The following is a 20,094-nucleotide window of genomic DNA, read 5'->3' on the forward strand; positions in this document are numbered from 1 at the left end:
GCATTCATTCTTTCTTTTATCCTAGTAAAATATGCCTCAACGTTTTTGTACAGAATTTTGTTCATCAAAGAGCCTTAGTTTTATTGTGCTTGTGGAAAATATTCTATGGGGTAGATTTACTAAAGGGTGAAATGGTCGTTGCTAATGAAAATTCGCCAGAAATCCCATCCACAGGGACATTGCCAATTTTCTAACAGTAGAGGACAATTCGCTAGCGAAAGAAACCGTCGCTAGCTCAGTTTTGCGCCCTATCGCCAGGGGAATTTTCGCTCAGGCGAAGGATTGTCACTAAAGTGCGAATTTTACAGAACGTCAAAATTTCCTTTGCTATCTTAGACCTGGTAAACTGATAAGATGAAGCTACATCCTCCTCAATCTTATGTAAGTGACTTCATATCCTGTATGCCAGAAAGTCATAAAAGTTCTAAAAAGAAAAAAGAAAAAGTGTTGTCTTCAAAATTATTAAAGATTTTTGTGATTTGTTTTCACCAAAGTTCAGCTGCCGAAACACAACTTTGCATTTTAGTGAATTAGCGTAGTGGTAGCGAATTTGCACCTGTTGAAGTGGCACGGAGTGTGGCGAAGCCTTCGCAGGCGAAAATTCGCCCTTTAGTCAATTTGCCCCTATGTATTTAGATAGCGCTAATGTGTGAAAAAATTCTCCTAGTGAATACATTGGGTTTTAAACCCAAAAATCAAGCATTGCCCAATGAAAGAAAATATAACTCTAAGGCTCTTTCCAATAGGAATTTGTGGTTTGCTCCATATATATTTTCAGATATATTTTTCTGAAACTAGAATTATTTATGAAATTTGCCCCATGCAGTGGAAGAATCCACAATACTGTATATCCGAGCTGTGCATGCTCCAGCACATGCATGGATAATATTTCTTTGTTTTCAGTAGTAGTTATAAACTATCATTTTAGGTTCCTTAAAGGACAATGCAACCCTGCTAAACATATGTTACCAATAATTTGTCCCCACTTAGCTTTCCACATTCACTAAGTTTGTACTGCGGTACATTTCCCCCTTATGATGTCACTAAAGTGGCCTACAAATGACTTTGGCGCATGCACCAAATTTTTCCTTCTCTCTGATTCAGATAAAACACCATCTGCATATGTGCAAATCCTGGCTTGGATGATTTGCTTTGGATGATGTGCGCAGAATCGCTGGTCTTGGTCTTGATGTTAGACTGCTGCATTACAGGGAGTTTACATTGCATAAGGAATAGGCATGACTGAGCTACTGAGAAATCATGCAGGATTAAGAAGGATTAGCAGCGCTGCAGACTTCAGTGTAAGTAGGCAAATACTTTAACAGGTTATCTTTTTGGAGATCATTAAAACATTTTATAAGGGCATGATACTAAGAGCTAAGAAATCATAGCTCTTAGAGCCCCATGCACAAATCACTTGCATGCAGCTCTCCCAGCACTGCTTCTGCACTCCATTGGCTTGCACCATTACTGCGGGATCAAATGAGCCTTGTACCAAAGGCCTAACATAAATGCTTTAAACCTCCTGGTGCTTTGTTTCTAAATGATTGTCACGCTAGAGAATACCTAGGTGCTGCCCATTTCTTACCCATCCTCTATGCACTGCAGCCAATCACAGACACTGGTGCGTACAGAGGGTGCCATAGTTCTTTGTGATCCATTCTGGTGGCTAAAGGCAAATTGCATTAGGGAAAGTTCAAAGAACATGGCTCTTAGCACCTGTTTTTTGCACTTTGTGCCTTGCTGCTTGTCTAGATTGATATTATTTTTTATACAATCATTTTCTTTCTATAGCGCTTTTTAATCCAAGTCAAAATGATATATAGGGCTACCACCTATTCTGTTTTTACCCGGAGAGCCCGGTTTTTGGGAGGAATGTTAAAAGGAATAAAGGAACTGGATAAGTGAAGAGTTTGTAAATGATAAAACTAACTTCTAATCATTGTTTTTGTTATTGATCATGTAGGAACCTTGTCTACATTTTCATCATTTAGTGCAGTATTTAGAATATATATATATATATATATATATATATATATATATATATATATATATATATATATATATATATATATATATATATATATACTATATTTAGACTCCAAATTACAGAAAGGCCATCTCCCATAGACTACAAATAATCCTAATCTTTCAAAATGATTTCCTTTTTCTTGTATACTCAAGGTAGGAAGATCCAAATTATGGAAAGATTTGCTATTCGGAATACCCCAGGTCCTGAGCATTCTGGATAACAGGTCCCATACCTGTACTGTGCAATTAATTGGTTAACTAATTTAGTGTCTTATTTTGCTAGTAATTGAGCAGCTATGGATTCAGGCAGTCTACTGTAAGCTAAAGGGATAAACTATAATTATAAAAATGTATAGTAGTTGAAAAGAAAAGCAAGTAGCAAGTGTTTAACAAGTTTGGAAGAGTGTTGAATGTTAAACAGCAGAAACAGGTTGACTTATTCAGAGGACATTTATGTAAAACTTAGATAAACCCATATTTTTTTTTATCTTAATAAACCTTAAATTATATGTGCCAATGTCTTTATGAAATGATTGTTGATTGGTTGTTATGGGTTACTACACTAGTGCTGCATCTGGCTGACTTGGATTTTTGAGCTGTACTCTTGCTTTGGTCCTATAGTTGGGCAACTTTTATATTAAAGGAAAACTATACCCCCCAAACAATGTAGGTCTCTATAAAAAGATATTGCATAAAACAGCTCATATTTAAAATCCTGCTTCATGTAAATAAACCATTTTCATAATAATATACTTTTCTAGTAGTATGTGCCATTGGGTAATCATAAATAGAAAATTGCCATTTTAAAAAATAAGGGCCACCTTCTGGGATCATAGGATTCACTGTACTCACAAACATACCAACAAACCATACATGTTAGGTCACATGAGCCAATTAACAGACAGAGTTGTGTCTTTTGCTTCAACACTTCTTCCTGTTACAGTTAGAGTTGAAGTATTTCTGGTCAGGTGATCTCTGAGACAGCACACAGACCATCACAAAATGGTGGCTCAAGGCAAGAGATGTAAAAGGGCAATATTTACTTAAATATATATTCCATTTTGGTAAGATTCTTTACTATGCCACTTAATATTATATGAAATATCTGTTGCTTAAGTGTTCATTTTGGGGGTATAGTTTTCCTTTAAGGAATGTATTGAATGTTGCTGTGTGTGTTATTGCACGTTGGTAGCATTTACACAGGGATGTTTGTAATTGAACATTAATAATTTTATCAGCTTAAATAATATCATGTCTTTATTATTTCTAATAAACTAGCTACATGTTGTGTATTTATTGCAGTGCATAAACGTGTTACTGTTAGTAAGTATAAGAGATACTGTATTAAAGGATTAATAAATTACACTTTCCTAAGACTTTAGAAGAGACAAATGGAAAAAGTTAGCTAAACAGTACACTCTAGAACATATTGATTCAATGAAATTATTCATATGACAGCCAAAAAGTAAAAGAGGTATACTGTATATTTAGCACTGATGCTAAAAAGTAGTGGAAAAAAAATAAACTGGAAACTTGCTACTGGTATTTCTCATTCTCATGCAGGATAAATACATGATTCTTAATAGAAGTTAATAAAATGGTTCTTACTTGAACTCTTGAAAGTTATGCTTCTAATACAGATTCCAGCAAACTACAAAGAATGGATAAGGAATGGCAGGTATTCACTGAACATAATGTACTTTTGTCTAACTGTCAAACATGCTGAGCCATCCATAGAAAGCTTTTCGGCTCCGGAATCCAAGTATGCTAGGTTCCCATAAGCTTTGAGCTGGTGGAGATGACTTGCAATGATTTTTTAACCACTCTGAGTAAAAAAATTTGGTTCAAGTAACGTTAACACAAAAAAAATGAGTATATAGGATTTTTTTTCCCAGTGAATTAATTTAAGTTCCTCTCTCAACATGACTCCAGGAAATCAGGAAATTCTGTTGGGATTTTCAGCTTGTGTGAACCTTTGGGAGTGATCAAAACCCATTAAAGACATTAGTTTGATTTTTTTGCTGAGTTAAAAATAAATGAGTACTATCACTATAACATACAACATAAATTAAATATACAGCCTATTTCAAAGATAATTTAGTGACTGTTGGGGAAACAGAACTGGATTGGTGCATATTGAAAACAAAGCAATGGAAGGCAGTTATCCCAAGATTTTAATGTTTCTTCAGAATCTATTAAATTTTATTCTATATAACTCCATTTAGGCTTTCAACCTTCCCAAAACTCTGAAGGTTATTTTTATTTAAGACATTATCTGCCCTGTAAAATGTGTACTCCTGTTACTTTCAATGTAGGTTGGTAAAGAACACCTACACATTACCTCATTTAAAGTTTCTTAGCAGTTGCTTTTGTTGTAGTCTTAGCAACTTGGCCATGCCTCAGGCCATCCTGAGAACATGTCAATACATACTTGTACATATTCATATGGACCTAATTTAGGCAGTTGGCTATAGTCTATTTGTAATCGCTGGAAGGGTTATTCTGGTTTAGCAAAGTGCTGTCTCGGAGATTTGACTATCTGACCAGGATTATGACGTAAACAGGTAACACAAGCAAAAACACATTTTGCAACAAATGCTGGAAACACAGGTTCTATCCAACTTTTCTGAACTGAAGCAGCCATTGCATTCTTACCTGAGTGCGCAAGTCCATGAGTTAGATGTGCCATCATAGCATATACTGTTTTCAATAGACAGTATAATACACATTTCTCCATAGATCCATGTCATCCTTGGAGGCTCCCAGCTTCAACCACTTTCCCTTTTTCATTTCAGGGGCCTAGTCCTGTATTTTAGCCAGGATATCCATGTCCAATGGCCCTTTGTGGTCTTTCTGGAAGCAACTTACTGTCATTATAGGCAAGAGTGCAGCTGACTTGGCTCTCTCGTCAGCTTTTGCATTTCCTTGTAGCTTCTGGAGTTTGAAGCTTTGTGTGCGCTTATACTTTAAGAATGGCTACCTCAGTTGGAAGCTGTAAAGCTAACAATAGCTGTTTTACTAAATTTGTATTTGTATTCTTATTTGGATTACCTGATGACGTCATAACATTTCTGGCCCTCCAAATCAGAAGATAGTCGAGACAAATACCAATACAGTACCTGCTATCAGAAAAGATGTTTGCCCTTTGACCTTCCACTAGTGTGCATGCTGTGATGAGTGCTTGTAGCTCATCTTCTTGAGCTGACATGTGTGGAGGTAGATTCTGCTGAACTAAAACATCAGACAAATGTTACAACAGCATATGATATTTAGCATCCTCAGTACAGTAGCGAGAACCATCAAAAAACAATTCACAATAAGCATTTAACAAAGGTTCATCATTTACATTATCAAACCCATGTACCTCACTTTGTCAGGGTGTGTGAAGCATTTGATGTATCCCAATGTCTTTACAGATTTGTTGAATCTATCTGCAATATCTGAAATGGGTACATTGATTGTACATATTTGGCTACGATAGATGAGAACCCGGGGCAAACCACACTCTTGATACTGCATCACACCTCCCCCTTTTTGAAATGTGGGTGAGACCATGTGAGGCAACAACCAAAAAATGTTAACAGAGCACGGGGTGCAATAGGGCAATTGCCTAAGCGCAAAAAAGAAACATCACCTTCTGGAGTTTTGCAACCTGCTTTGGTAGTCAGATTAGGCACTACCAGATGGGATGCAATAACAACTTTGTTAACTGCTGTGAGATCATGAACAAAACGCCACTCATTCTTGCCGGGCTTTTTAATTGGCAAGATGGGCTGATCTTGTGAATTAACACTCCCCTGTCAAGTAACCCTTGAATGACTGTGCGAATCCCCTCTCCTTGCGCCCTGGACAGTGGGTGCTATGGGATGTTTCCCCAACAACAACAAACATGGTAGGCCAGATGCACATTAACACCATAACCACAGGATGAGGACCTTCTGGTACAGTATGATTGCAAACAGTCCAGAAGGAAGCTTTGTGGATGTATGAACCTGCAAGGCCCTTTCTAAAATATCACTGTCCACCTTAAAATAGATCCATCGCATTGGGGTTTGGAGTATTATAACATAATAGTGTAAAATGTATGAAAGAGAAAAATATAGAATGAAAACTCACACTAGGGACGTGGAATGTCTGGAAAAATTAGCAGAATATGTTTATGACACAATACAACACCTGTATGGTTCCAGTGCCCTAAGGGGTCCAGTGCACAAGATTCTTTCTTTTATAAGTCAAAAATGGAACAATTACAGTTGTTTTGCCATGTTAGAATTAAGTGATTTGGTCACACGCTAACTTGAGCAAGAATAGAATTGGGTATTACTTTGCTTATATCATATTTGGGTTAATAGTTTTCTTAGTATGTTACAAAAAGTGTAGGAAAATACAGACCACATCTTATATTAAATGAATATAGCAGTTTTTACCCAGTTACAACATTGATATACCGATCATGAATAAAACAGTCCATTTAATGTGTTTGGGTGCACCCAAAACTGTAATACTTTGTCCACTAGAAAAACACAAAGACCACAACAGTGCAAGAGGGCTTTACTTACCTGTAATGAACTGAAATTGTCTGCAATTTGTATATAACTGATTGGATAACACAATTGAATATTTTTTAAAAATAATCATTTATTTTTGTATTTGAACATGAGTGTTAGCAGCACCTACTGTAATTCTAAATACTGACAAGAGATTTCCCTCTGCAGAAGAAAGGAGTGGGCTAGGGAACAGGACTTGCCATTAAATATCATTGCTGAATAGCCATATGGACCAAGGCTATAGCCCAAAAGTCACATTGAACCCCCTGAATTTTTTTACCAATTGGTGCTAGAACAATGCAGTAGGATAGTAAAAGAAGGGTGTGGTGTTAGAGTAACTGCATGAACTACAATATTTTACAATTACCCTGCAATCAATAACGAGTTAGACTTTGTCTCGCAGAACCATATAATGGGTCCCTCAGAAAACAATATTATTTAATATTAAATATGAATCTTTGTCAATAATAAGGACATGAATCAAAGCAATAACACGCCTTAATTCCAAGGATCACAACCCCCTTTGCCTTTCACTCTTGGGTCATTCATAGTCTCAAGGTTCTTTTGGTATAACTACATACTTATCCTCCCTGTTGACCTTCACACATGGTGATCCTAAGGCACACAGGAACCTGCCAAACTTACTGGGTATGCAGATCCTGCAAAATATACAAATTCAGAACATTTCTCAATTTACAGAATTTTAGCATTATTGTGTTTTACAAAATTCAAGGCAGTGTTGATTGAAGTGTTTTGGGTAGTATGTATGTAGGTAAAGGGGGTATTTTCAGAATAGAAATCCAACATCTTATTGACTGATTTACAGCACTGCTGTTTTGTACCACCTGTTTCATGAAAATCTGGAATGGCTAAAGCTGGCCATACACTGAAAGATCTGCTTTTTGGGCTACCGCATTGATCTGATTATTTGACCTTAGGGCCATACAGTTGTAATACATTGATGGGATACAGACCGTCAGTGCACGGGAGGCAACTTTTATCTGTCACATTAAGACAAAAGTTATGGCAAAAAGAACTGCAAACAGTTAACCATTTCTAGGTGCTGAGATAATTCTTTTAATCACTTAGAGACTTTCAAATGGTTATTCATAATATACATGGCAATACACAACCATACTAGTGCTGCAAAATTGTTCCATTTTATTTGACCACTATTTGTTTGCAGATAAAGGGGAACAAGTTCTGGACCGGGGTCCCCAAACTTTTTTTTTTACCTGTGAGCTACATTCAATTGTAAAAACAGTTGGGGACTGGGGAGCAACACAAGCATACAAAAGGTCCCTGGGGTGCCAAATAAGCACTGTGATTGGCTATTTGGTAACCTCTATGTGGACTACAGAACACTCTCTTTAGCAGTACCTCGGGTTTTATGTAAGCAACACTTGCCTCCAAGCCAAGAATTCAAAACAAGCACATTTGAGGCCACTGGGAGCAACATCCAAGGGGTTGGTGAACAACATGTTGCTCATAAGCCACTGGTTGAGGATCATGAGTTTGCACAAAACTGAGGTTGTGAAGTGAATTTTAGAACTATAGTATCTGGTATCGCTACTCTGTGTGTTCAAGACAGTGGGTCTCTTGAGATAAATTCCATGATGGTAGTGCTTTATGTCTGTACCTTGATGAAGTAATAATTGGAAGTACTACTGTATATTCCAAACTACTGCAACACTTTTCAATTATATCTTTCCTGATAGCTTACACAGCTTTAGTCCAATATAAAAACATACCTGGTTTTAAAGGTGCTTAAAGGAGAACTAAAACCTAAAAATGAATGTGGCTAAAAATGTCCTATTTTATATACTGAAGTCTAAAGTTTCAGCTTCTCAATAGCAGCAATGATCAAGGACTTAACTTGTCACAGGGGTCACCATCTTGGAAAGTGTCTGTGACACTCACATGCTCAGTGGGCTCTGAGCAGCTGTTAAGCTAAGCCTAGGGGTCATCCATAATTATGCAGCAGAAAATTATGTTTGTCTGTAATATAAGTTGATGCTTCAGGGCTGATTATTAAATTCTGATGCTAATTGCACTGGTATCTGTGCTGCCATGTAGTAATTATATGTATTAATTACTAATCAGCCTTATATTGTGACATTTATATTCTATGTGTACTGTATATTGTGAGTGTGTCCCTAGGCTCAGTAACTGTCAGCAGCACAGAGCATGTGCAGTGAATCAGCAGAGAAGAAGATGGGAAGCTACTGGGGCATCTTTGGAGACACAGATCTTCCCTGCTAAAGGGCTGTGGTTGCCTTGGGCTTGTACAGAAGCACAAAACATAATGTACAACATTATTACCTACTTAGTTAAGCTTTAGTTCTCCTTTAAAAAATGTATGCTTATAAAAGTTGATCCTGCAAATTATTATATATTATTTTCTCCAGAATGGTGGAATGGTATGTGGAGTTTGAAGCATTGTGCTTCAATTCACTGAGCAGTAAGTGCTGTGTGGTCAGACACATTCCAATGCCTTAAGAAACTCGATTTGGCTCTAACAATGCCCCATAATCTTTTCTTTTGTGTGTACAGGACACTGAAGTTCCACATGTACAATAGAATTTTTATTTTGTTACCTGCATTACATTATTCTTTTATATTTACTTCTAGACCTTGGGATCAGCCAAAATTGAGCTAATAAAAAAAGTATTTGTGTACTGTATATAGTGATGTCTTTTTTTGCATGAAACTTACTTTAAATATTGGATCTGATTTGATCTCCTATATACAGATATCTCCTTCTTGGAATTTTAGTCATTCAGATTTGTTGTCACACACATGGAGTCACATTTGCACAGCACTCTAGATAATGATATCTTCAGATCTTTGATACTGAAAATAATAGCACAGTTGCAATGTTGATGTAACCGCACAGGAATAGAAAAGAAGCTATATAAGATGGGAAGCAGACTATAGATTTTGAAATAACAGGAAGAAATGACTGTCTGGCTTGTAGACATAGCTATGAAACAGCTTGGGGCGCAACAAGGGTCATAAATACATAGTTTGCAGCCATTTTTAGAGCCAAATTCCTTACTGCGCTCAAAACACAAAAGGACGATTATAAACTCCTATACAAGAGACAGAAAACATTCAATATATTCCTCTTGTTAATGCTCTTGGCAATATTAAACAGTAAGTCTCTGTTACTTAATATTTTCCTTTCTTCTTTAAAGATGTGGCTCAGATCTCTTCCATTGCCAAAGTTTATACGTAACAGCAGACCATTCTTTATGGCACATTTACAACCTAATTCATTTCTGAATCATAAATATTTAATGAATATTCATGCTAATGCCTGTAATACAATTACTCTCCTCCTTTGATGGAATTGAATTTTTGAATCAATGATTCTGTTATGTTCTTTTCTGATAGAAATAGGTTTAAAGAAAAAAAAAACCACAATGCTTTGCAAGCTATAGAATGTTATTTTATTGATAATGGGTGTTTCAGGTGACATTCATTCAGTAAATGTGTTGTCTGGTGGTTTTTGATTCAATATATGTCCATAGTAAACTGATAGCAAAGTCATATTTCAACAATTAACCCTACACAAAACCTTCTTCTTCTTTTTTTTTTTAGATAAGTAGACAGTGTCATTAGCTTGTTCAGTTATTATAATAACTGTGAAATCATTTATAGAGTAGTCATATAATATACCTGTAAATATAATATGATATATATATCATATTATATATACAGGTATATCAATTGACTACAAAACACACAAAAGGATCTATCGGCTCAATGTCCTGGTTCAATTATTGAGTATTTTGTCAGAGCAATAACCCTGAGGCTAATGGTTATTTTTTTTTGTTTTTTCTCATATTGTTAAAAGTATTTTGCATCTCCTATTTATTAGTAAATTCTGAGTAAGTCTTAGAAGATCAGAGGACATGGGAAGACAAGAGTTAAGCTGTCGTTCAATTACATTCTTGGTTGGAACACTTCACAGATCAATATGGCTAATCTTTCATGTTGAGGCAGTTAGCTTAATATAAACTAAAGTTATGGTGTAATCAACTAATAAACAGGGAGATGGTAGTGGGTCTCACTGAAGGCAAGTTGCTGCCTCCTCTGTTCTGTTGTATGTGATCCATCACACTCAGTATGTTCATTGGGTTCACTGGGTTCCAGATATGCTCAGCAGGACAGCATTATAATTAAGTCCTAGGACAGATTCATCAAAAATTTGTGCTTCTTCTCGATTCAAGAAAATGATGCCGTGACTAGTTGCAGGAGTATTATTTGAAAGCTTGAATAATGGGGATTTATTAAAGAAAAAATCAGTGGCAGCCTTATTAAATATGAATGCAGCAATGTGATTGTCATCAGTTTGCAACTTTTTTTTTTGCAAAAAAGTGACTATGACTATTCGATTTGAGGTTTTTCATATATGAGCAAGTATTAGAGGCAAAGTTGTGTAACAAGTCACAATTTTTTTCCCTCAACCTTGAAACTTAGAACATTTATGGGGGAATGTGATGTGTTTCATTAGCACAAAAAACATTTGTAAAGACCATTGCAAACAGGTTTGTACCATTGCATTTATCTATTAATTGAAGTTGAGGATCAATATGTTGCTCATTATCATTCTATAGTTGGAAATGCCATCCAATATTGATCCTGACTAGTCCTTGTTACTCTTCCAGATCCTGCTCTGCAGCGATCCAGTAATAAAATTCCAGAGATTCCACATTGGAGACATCTTTGTCCTTAAAAAATCTACCTTCTTCCCCATGAAATGAACACCGCAGGGCAAATTTACTACCACAGGTACCAAATTGTACTTATTAGTTACCAATAGCAGCTAATCAGAAATGCATGTGCTGCATCTTTGAAAATTTAATAATTTAATTGGTTTATCACTTATGTTAAAAGATCAGTTCCTGTCAGTTTAAAGAGAGAGAATGACAAGCGTGTATTGTGTAGCTTGTGTGCACCCATATGTATATCCATGAGCTTGGAAATGAAATGTAGCACAAAAGAAAGCAGTGGTGTAACAACAGAACCACTATATACTCCTATAGGCTATTTTCACCCCATGAATACCCCCCCTCTTCCCCCTGCACCATTCTTACCTAAAAACTCATGCTGTGGGATCCCATGCAGACACCAAGAAGGGGCAGGATTGGGTGCACACCCACTGCCCACAAAAAGGGTGCCATATATTGCAGTGGATGACATTGGTTATGAATTTATACTGTAATACCTTCCATGTTATAGCAACCCCTATCCCAAAAGTAAATGGCAAGCTTCAACACTTGCAGTAAAAGTAAAATTTTACTTTGAGCTTTAATAAGGTGTTATGGGCAGTAAGATTTGGGTTTTGCCTCTTTTGTTCTCATAAATTCATATGTTAATGTTGATGCCCTTGTAATAGTTGATCATTATCCCAGCCAATAGAAATAAAGCCCCTCATTTTATTTACTAATGTAGGGCAAATTTTCCCCAGTATAGTTATCCATCGAAACCAATGGGCAATTAGTTAATCACATTAACTACATAATAATCATTAACACTGATGTGTGACTGTTTGGTATAACCATCGGCCAGCGCAGTCAACCAGACCATTCTTATACAAGTTAAACAATGAAAGCATATGCATTATTAATTGTTATGGATTACTGCCCTAGTATAATAATGCACATATTTCTGGCAAATGAGCCCCATATTTGGCCCCTTCTATTTATTCCTCCACTCATTCTAATACATGTTTTCCCTCAACTATAAAAATGACCAGTAGTAAGTGTATGTGGTGCTATTAAAATCACAATGAAAATGCTAATAGAAACCTTCATTCGCCCTCTTCTGAGCCTCACAGCGGCGACTTCTCATTACTTATTTTATCTCATGCCCCAGTGTTTCCCACATGGCCGCTCTTCTTTCTTCTATCTGCTAGAGCAAATCCCACCATCTTCCTATTGTTCTAGCTATGCTCATCTCCAGAAAAGTTTCTTTTGGTACATTCATACTTTACTTTTACAAGAAGGACAGATAACTTAGGAAAATAAAGTCAGGTTACTTGGAACATTATTTTTCCGAATTGACCTTGTGTAAATGTGGGTCTTGGCATGTCAAATCTCACAGTACTCTCCAACAAATAAAAAATGTTGGTTTCTGAACAGGGAGCAAGGAAATAGTTCACTGTAATTGTGAATATTTTAGGCCCCTTTTATGTCTAGTATTATCCCTCTGTGAGGTATTGTTAAAATGTGAATGCATGCTTGTTACCAAACTAAATGAAAACTAGCAGAAAAATACATTGAAAGCACTTATGGTATAAAAAAACATCAATTTGGTGGCCTCATTTTATCCTAGCCTTGTTCTGTGGAGGTTAAAATGTACACAGCTTTCCAAGTGTATCTATTTTATCATAGCAAAGATTTTCAATTCTATAGTTAACACATTACATCTGTAATATAAGAATTGTGTCTTATTGGTGGAGGGACTAGAGGCTTATTGGGCCTTAGTGTAAATTTGTGAACCCAATAAATATTTATTGCCCCACCTTTGTTTAGGTTTGAGGCAACACACTTTTATAATCACACAAACACACCACAATAACTCCTATTACATAAACATGATATTATTCAGGTACGGTATGCAATCCCTTATCCAGAGTCCATTTTATTCAAATAATTCACATTTTTAAAAACAATTTCCTTTTTCTCTTTATTAATAAAACAGCACCTTGTACTAAGCTAAGACATAATTAAACCTTATTGGTGGCAAAACAATCCTGTTGGGTTTACTTAATTTTAAAATAGTTTTTTTTGTAGACTTAAGGTATGGAGACACAAATTATAGAAAGATCCCTTATCCAGAAAACCCCAGGTCCTGAGCATTCAGGATAACAGGTGTACACCTAGCAGGTTCTCCTAGAGTAAGCCAGTTCTTCTTTTCCAGATTCAAACTTAACATAGGCTCTTTCAGCAGTCCCTGCATGTCACCAGCTCCTGCCGCTCCCGCCCCCAAATCTATCAGCCTTTTATTCTATCAAACAGCCGTGAATCTCTGCCCTTTTCTAATTTATCAGTTAGTCTTTTCCTGGCTAAAACAGCTCCTTCATTCACCCCCTATTTATAAACCTCCATGCCTTTAGTTACCAATTTTATTCTCCTTTCTTGGAACAAGTTCTTGAGTCTCTATTGTTGTGAGGACCCCTATCCAGGGTAGTGAATGGGCATAAACATCAGCTTGCTGATTATCTGCCTTTTTTCCTGAGTGCTACAATCAGTAGCACTCTTTTATTAAATATTAATGGACCATTCTATGTGCCTCTGTTCAATTAAATAATAATAAAATATAGCTGCACCCTGTATTTGTGCTGGTATAGTTACAACCAACCATTAGTTGCTTGAGACTGGCATACAATAGCCTTTATTTCCCTCCACCATCTAATAGATTGCCAGTTATACACACATATATATATATACTCTGAAATAACAGGAATAAAAGCTGCTCTATCAAGGTAACACATAATTAATCATGAAAAACTGCAGGAAGGTCAAATGATTTTAAGCATATTAAAAGCAAACCCAGCTTCTTCATAGCCCTACATTTATATCTATGTACTTTATGTACAATTCATACTTTATATTATTACTGACCTCTCTTTCTATAGTTCTTTTTGTTATATTATGGCCAACAAGAATTATCCCTTCTTCTGCAAGACCCATCTCAAATGTTTTAGCTTAGTAAATGGGTTCCACATCTCCCAGTTGACCTATTATTGCTAAAATATGACAAGCTTTATACACAGAACAACTAGTGTTCGTAAAGTGACTCCTATTTCAGTGTTTTCACATGTCAATTACATGGTAAGTGTTGGAGGCATAAACAGCATTGTTAAAAAGACTTGCTTTATTTTTTTTAGTGAATTATTTATTCCTTTTGCTGTGCTTGCATTAGATTGCCTGGAAACATTGAACCTTGTGGCATTGCGAAAATATGAATATAAAAGCATACATTCATTTATATTGTATATAACTGTATATAGAGCCATGTAGATCCATTACAAGTATAAATGATGAATAAGGAAAATATTCACCAGGAATCAAATTAGCTAATGGCCGAGTGGGTAAATTGTCATGCCAATCAGTAAGATTTTATTCTCTTATGTGATGCCTCCATTAAAGCATTACATAATGGCCAACAGATTTCAGGCACCTATAACTGCATGGATTGAATTCCAGGGTAACAATAGAGAGAACAATTGTACAGGATATTCCAAATAGATCTTTCCTGTTTTCCTGACTATATATGCTTATGATAATGGTGTGACAAGCTTATACTGTAAAATCCAATATACTTTAGTTTTAGCTAAAGAATATTGTAGGCCTTTAATCTAGGAATCTATAAAAAAAATCTATCCTCACCTGTAACGTTTAGGTGATCAAAAAAATTCTTATTCATGTTAAAATTGTGCTCAATTAATTTTGGCAAAAAGGACAGAGAGCATAAAGAAATAAATTCAGATTACTTGGAAGGGGAATTTTCCAAACTGACCTTGTGCAAATGTGGGCCTCGGAGGGTCAGATCTCACAGTACATTCTCCAACAAACAAAAGCCGCTTGGTTTCTGAATGGAGAGCAAGAAAGTGGTTTAGCTGAAGACTGCATGAGAAATGCCTGTTTTATATAAAGGCCCTTTGCCTACAACTCCCACTTGCTTCTTCTTGGTTTTCATTCTCTTCTCCAAATCACTTATTAGTGAGGATTTTTTCTTTTAAAGGGCACATTGGACAACAGTCGTTCCTAGACTCTTATCTGTTTTTATTTTTTGTTGTGATACAACAAGGTGTTCCAAATGTTAAGAATAATTATCTCAGTATACATTTGATGATGACCACTGCAGTTTGATCTTGAATCATCTGTTTTGGGGAATAATAGGCACATGATAAAGGTTGTAAACTACATTTTGGGGTTCTGATACCCTTTCTTACAGTGAGGAAAAATATAAAAAGGGAGAGGAATTGTCCTTGTCTATTAGATCGGGGTGTTCCCATGGCAACCTGAATCCTGAGAGGCTTCCTCAGGTCCCTCCCTCTTGTTTGTTGAGTAGGAAGTTCTCCCTTTGCATTTCAGCAGCTTTGCTTTTAGCCAGGGGGGCTGAAGACCTAGATGCTGGGTACCAATGACTGATTATACTCTCATAAAGGTCAGATTAGTTCTGTTGAAGGAGAGGAAGCAGATATGAGATAAATGTAAATACATTTTAACAATGTTATATATATATATATATATATATATATATATATATATATATATATATATATATATATATATATATATATATACACATATATATATATATATATATATATATATATATATATATATATATATATATATATATATATATATATATATATATATATATATTGCCTATCAATTGGAAATTTGTATACGCTCAGTTTTGGATTACGTTGTTTTGAGCCATCTTGTTAAATCAAAATTGTTACATATTCAGGAATCATTTTTAAACACTTTCTTAGCATTCATTATTTATAATTAAAGTTGACCTTTTTCTCATATATTTCCTCAATCCAACTCTATAGCATTCCAGCAGGCAAAGCTCAGGTTTTAGTAACACCAAGTCCCTTTTTGTCAAGCTCAGAAAAAGTGGTATAATACAGTGTCTAACAATGGTATGAGTGTCCAGAGGGGCATCTGTATCACATGAAGATATAGGAAACACTTGTCGGTATTATATTTCCTAGACTTATTCTAAAACCATCAATAACTGCTTTTTGGATGAAGAACCCGTTTAAAGGAACAGTAACGCCTAAAAATGAAAGTGTTTTAAGTAATTTAAATAAGATTTACTGTTGCCCTGCACTGGTAAAAGGGATGTGTTTGCTTCATAAACACTACTATAGTTTATATAAATAAGCTCATGTGCAGTCTGAAGAAAGGATAAAAAGCACAGGTTAAATAGTAGATAACTGGAAAGTTCCCATTGTATTCTACAGAGCTTATCTGTCATTTGTTATGTAAATCTGAGCATTTTCTCCTTGAAATGGCTGCCTGCATGGCTACACAGCAGCTTATTTAAATAAACTATAGTAGTCTTTCTGAAACCAACAAAAAATCTTTTCCAGGGCAGTGCAACTGTACATTATAAATTAATTACTTTTAAAAAAAACATGGTGTTACTGTTCCTTTAACACCATCCTGGAATAGGGTTATATATGTTTTTCGTCTGACAATGATGAGGCAAATAAAATGTGTCCGAACTCCACACTTGATCAGACTGCCAGGAATCACCCAACGTATGGCCATATTTTGAAGTGGTTCTGCTCCTTGGATAGCTTTCTTCATTAATACATGTATAATTATGTTCTAGTCTTTATGTAACAAACAAAGAGCAACTACAAAAGGTGCAGCAGGTGAAATTCATCAACCAACTGGAAAGCATGCCATAGACATGCAGGTTTATTCTTATGTCAGATGAACAATCATCCATTGCAATCTTCCAACTAAGATTAAGATAAATAAAGTAGAAAAAAAAACAAATCACACAATGTTCTAGCCATTAATTGACAGACAGCAATCATACAAATGTTATGTCCAACAAATAGTAGTGACAATCCCCCCCTGATATTGTCAGCCAACAGAAATATTCTAACTTGTTGAAAAATTTTGGGGCGGCCCAAAGACTTTATCTTTGCGCCTATGGCCAGCTTAAGAAATGACTTGCGTTATACAACGTACAATGTACATTATAATGTACATTTTAATTTCTACTTGTTTTAGCTTTTTAAATATATTAAATGGATTATATTGAACTTTAACTTGTAGTATATCAGTTTATCAGTTAATGAAGCAAAAGCTGGATCCACAAAATGCACCATAAGTCAGAACAAGGTCGCTGTCCATTTTTTGAAAATTATCTTTGTCTAAGGGTAATTACTGGTTTATTGTTGATAATGAGTTAAGGGGATGCAGTAGTTATACCTGGACAAATTCCCAGCTGGGTGTCTGACAGATAAATACATGCAAATGTGTATATATAAATATCTGTATACAATTTACATGTTTAATGAGACTACAGAAGGAGTTTGGGATATGTAAACTACATGCAAACCATCCTAGGCACGCTTTAGAAAGCTGCAATGGAGATTTAATTCCATTTAAGGTGTTGCTTCACAGATCAGTTCTGCAAGTGAGCCATCATCCATTTTACACAACAAAAATATTATTACAATTACATAATAATTACAATATTATGATCTAATAAATTATAAAAATTATACTAAATACAAATATTTCATAGCATATTTAGCCATACTTCTTTCAAATGTTTGAGGTCCTTCAGGCAAGTGTATATTTTATTGGATATTCACAGAATAGGTTTTGCAATATGATATACTGCACAATACAGGAGCTGCATTTGTTGGGGCCCCAACAAGGGCCGAAACGTTGGATACACGAGTGATGTTATGATAAACTATTTGTTTGGAATATATATATATCTGAAAACCTCTAGAAGTCCAAATGAATTAAAAGCCATCGAATCAGATCAGCGCAGCTCCCGTTGACTGAAGTTTTTGTGGATTTTACATTTATAATTCTTAATTTTTTAGAGCTTTTAAAAAATATTGGAAAACCAGGCTCACTCTTTCGCCTATAACAACCACTTTTGACTTCGGGAGGAGCCCACCACTATTTGGGTGCCGCCAGGTCTTAATGTGAGAGGACCAAGGAGAGAGAGTTTTGGGCAGACCAAACCAAACGTTTGTAACTGGAATGGAGAACAAAGAGGCAGGTAATGGGACAGGTCAGGTTGATACCAATCAGGAGAAGCAGTACAGATTCAAGAGACAAGAGAGTAGTCAAGGTCACAGGCCAAGTCAAACACGCCAAAATCGCAATACAGGACAGGCAGCGGACTAGACAAAGTCAGGGACGGGCAAGGATCAAGAACGAATATCAGACTTGGAAAACACACCCAGGAACTATGGAATAGAACTCTCGTTGGCCAAGGACAATTGAACGAGGCCCCCTTAAATATTTGAAATTGGCACCAAGCGTGATGACATCAGACGCAACGCTTGTGCCAAAACCCAGAAGTGCATTGGCATGCGAAGGAGAGGGAAGTGACGGGCGTCTCCGCACCACTAGACCACCAGGTACCCTTACACTTATGTAACAATAGTTACTTGCATCAATACACTCTCCTAAACACCTTATGGCAAATTCCAGTGTGTCGATTCAGTCTCTCCTGAGAAACTTGTACAATTGTACATGAGCTTCAAAGTACAGAATGCAGTATCAAACGCAAGGGAAGTCTGGTGCAACGTGTGTGTGATTTATCAAGGTGAACATCAAGGGCATGATTTTTCGATATTTTTAGTGTTTTGCTCTAAAACTCTTAAATTCTAATTTTAAAAACTAATACAAAAAGTACCAAAAAAACTTTAAAACCTTGGTAGAAGTTCATGTTCAGATGACCTAGGCAACATTTAAGCAATCTTCTTAATTTGAGTTTTAAAAAAAAAATTGAGTTGCTACTATCCAGTCCACTTTGGCTGATTAAAATACCAATTGGCTGCATTTGAGATTTTCTCAACATTTGGTTCTATAAAGGTTTATATATAGAATGTTTCTTACTAAATAAGCACATGTTCAAGTTTGGAAAGTTTTGTTTGAATCAAAAGTTAGATTAGAATTTTGAAAAAATACAGTAGGCCTTAAATTTGCATCTGTCTTGGTAAACTGCACTGCAGATCTGACAAATTATTTTGTGTGTGTTTGCTATGATACTAGAATTTTAGTCTCCATTAAAGCATCCCATTGCCTGAACTTGCCTCTGTTAGTTGTTGTTCTATAAAAACAATGGAATTTCTGAATGCTTTAGACCGATAATCATTGATATTGGCATGAGTCTATTAAGATTCATATACTGCTATAAACAAATCCAAAATCCCGGTCATAAAGCATGACAAGCCCTATATTAGACAGAATAGAATTAGAGCCATTCACAAGACTATGTGAAATCGCACTTTAAGGTGAAATATTTGGCAAGTAGATTTCAGTGCTGAACAAGCTCAGCCTTGAATACCTATACATGGAGCCATGCCAAATAATAGGGGGTACTGTAAAAACTAGGTAATGTTAGTTCTAGCAACCTATAGCAACCAATTCGTAGGTATGAATTACTGTTCTGCTGTTTGAAAGCAAACATTCAATTCACCATCAGACTGGGGGTCTGGGGCTTACCAGGCTTCCACACCCAGAGCCCCCACATGCCTCTGGCCCCCCCCCCGCCCAAGCAGCAACCCCCCTCAAGCCCCCCTGCCACAGCATGTCGCATGCGTTCTCTCCTTTCGGCTGCGATCAGGGTAGGTGGAAGGTCAGGAGAGCTAGGTCTGAGACAGGTAGTGGGTCTGGGTCGGAAGGGCATACGAGGGCCGGGGTCCACTGGGTTTTTTCCAGGTGTTCCGTTGGCCTAGTCTGACCCTGATTTCATTGATTGCTGTTGGGTACTG

General features: G+C 36.2%; 1 long non-coding RNA gene across 3 annotated transcripts in view; it reads left to right on the forward strand.

The window, feature by feature from the left end:
* LOC108720121 overlaps positions 1-20,094 on the forward strand; it is a 153,991-nt gene that overhangs the window by 55,204 nt on the left and 78,693 nt on the right. Inside the window, exon 3 of one of the 3 annotated variants that reach the window (XR_005962279.1) lies at positions 11,252-11,375. The exons of the other annotated variants lie outside the window; for them this stretch is intronic. This is a non-coding gene — a long non-coding RNA (uncharacterized LOC108720121). The remainder of the gene's footprint in view (positions 1-11,251; positions 11,376-20,094) is intronic. 3 annotated transcript variants of the gene reach the window in all.

Source organism: Xenopus laevis, chromosome 6S, assembly GCF_017654675.1.
Source record: "Xenopus laevis strain J_2021 chromosome 6S, Xenopus_laevis_v10.1, whole genome shotgun sequence".
Taxonomy (NCBI): domain Eukaryota; kingdom Metazoa; phylum Chordata; class Amphibia; order Anura; family Pipidae; genus Xenopus; species Xenopus laevis.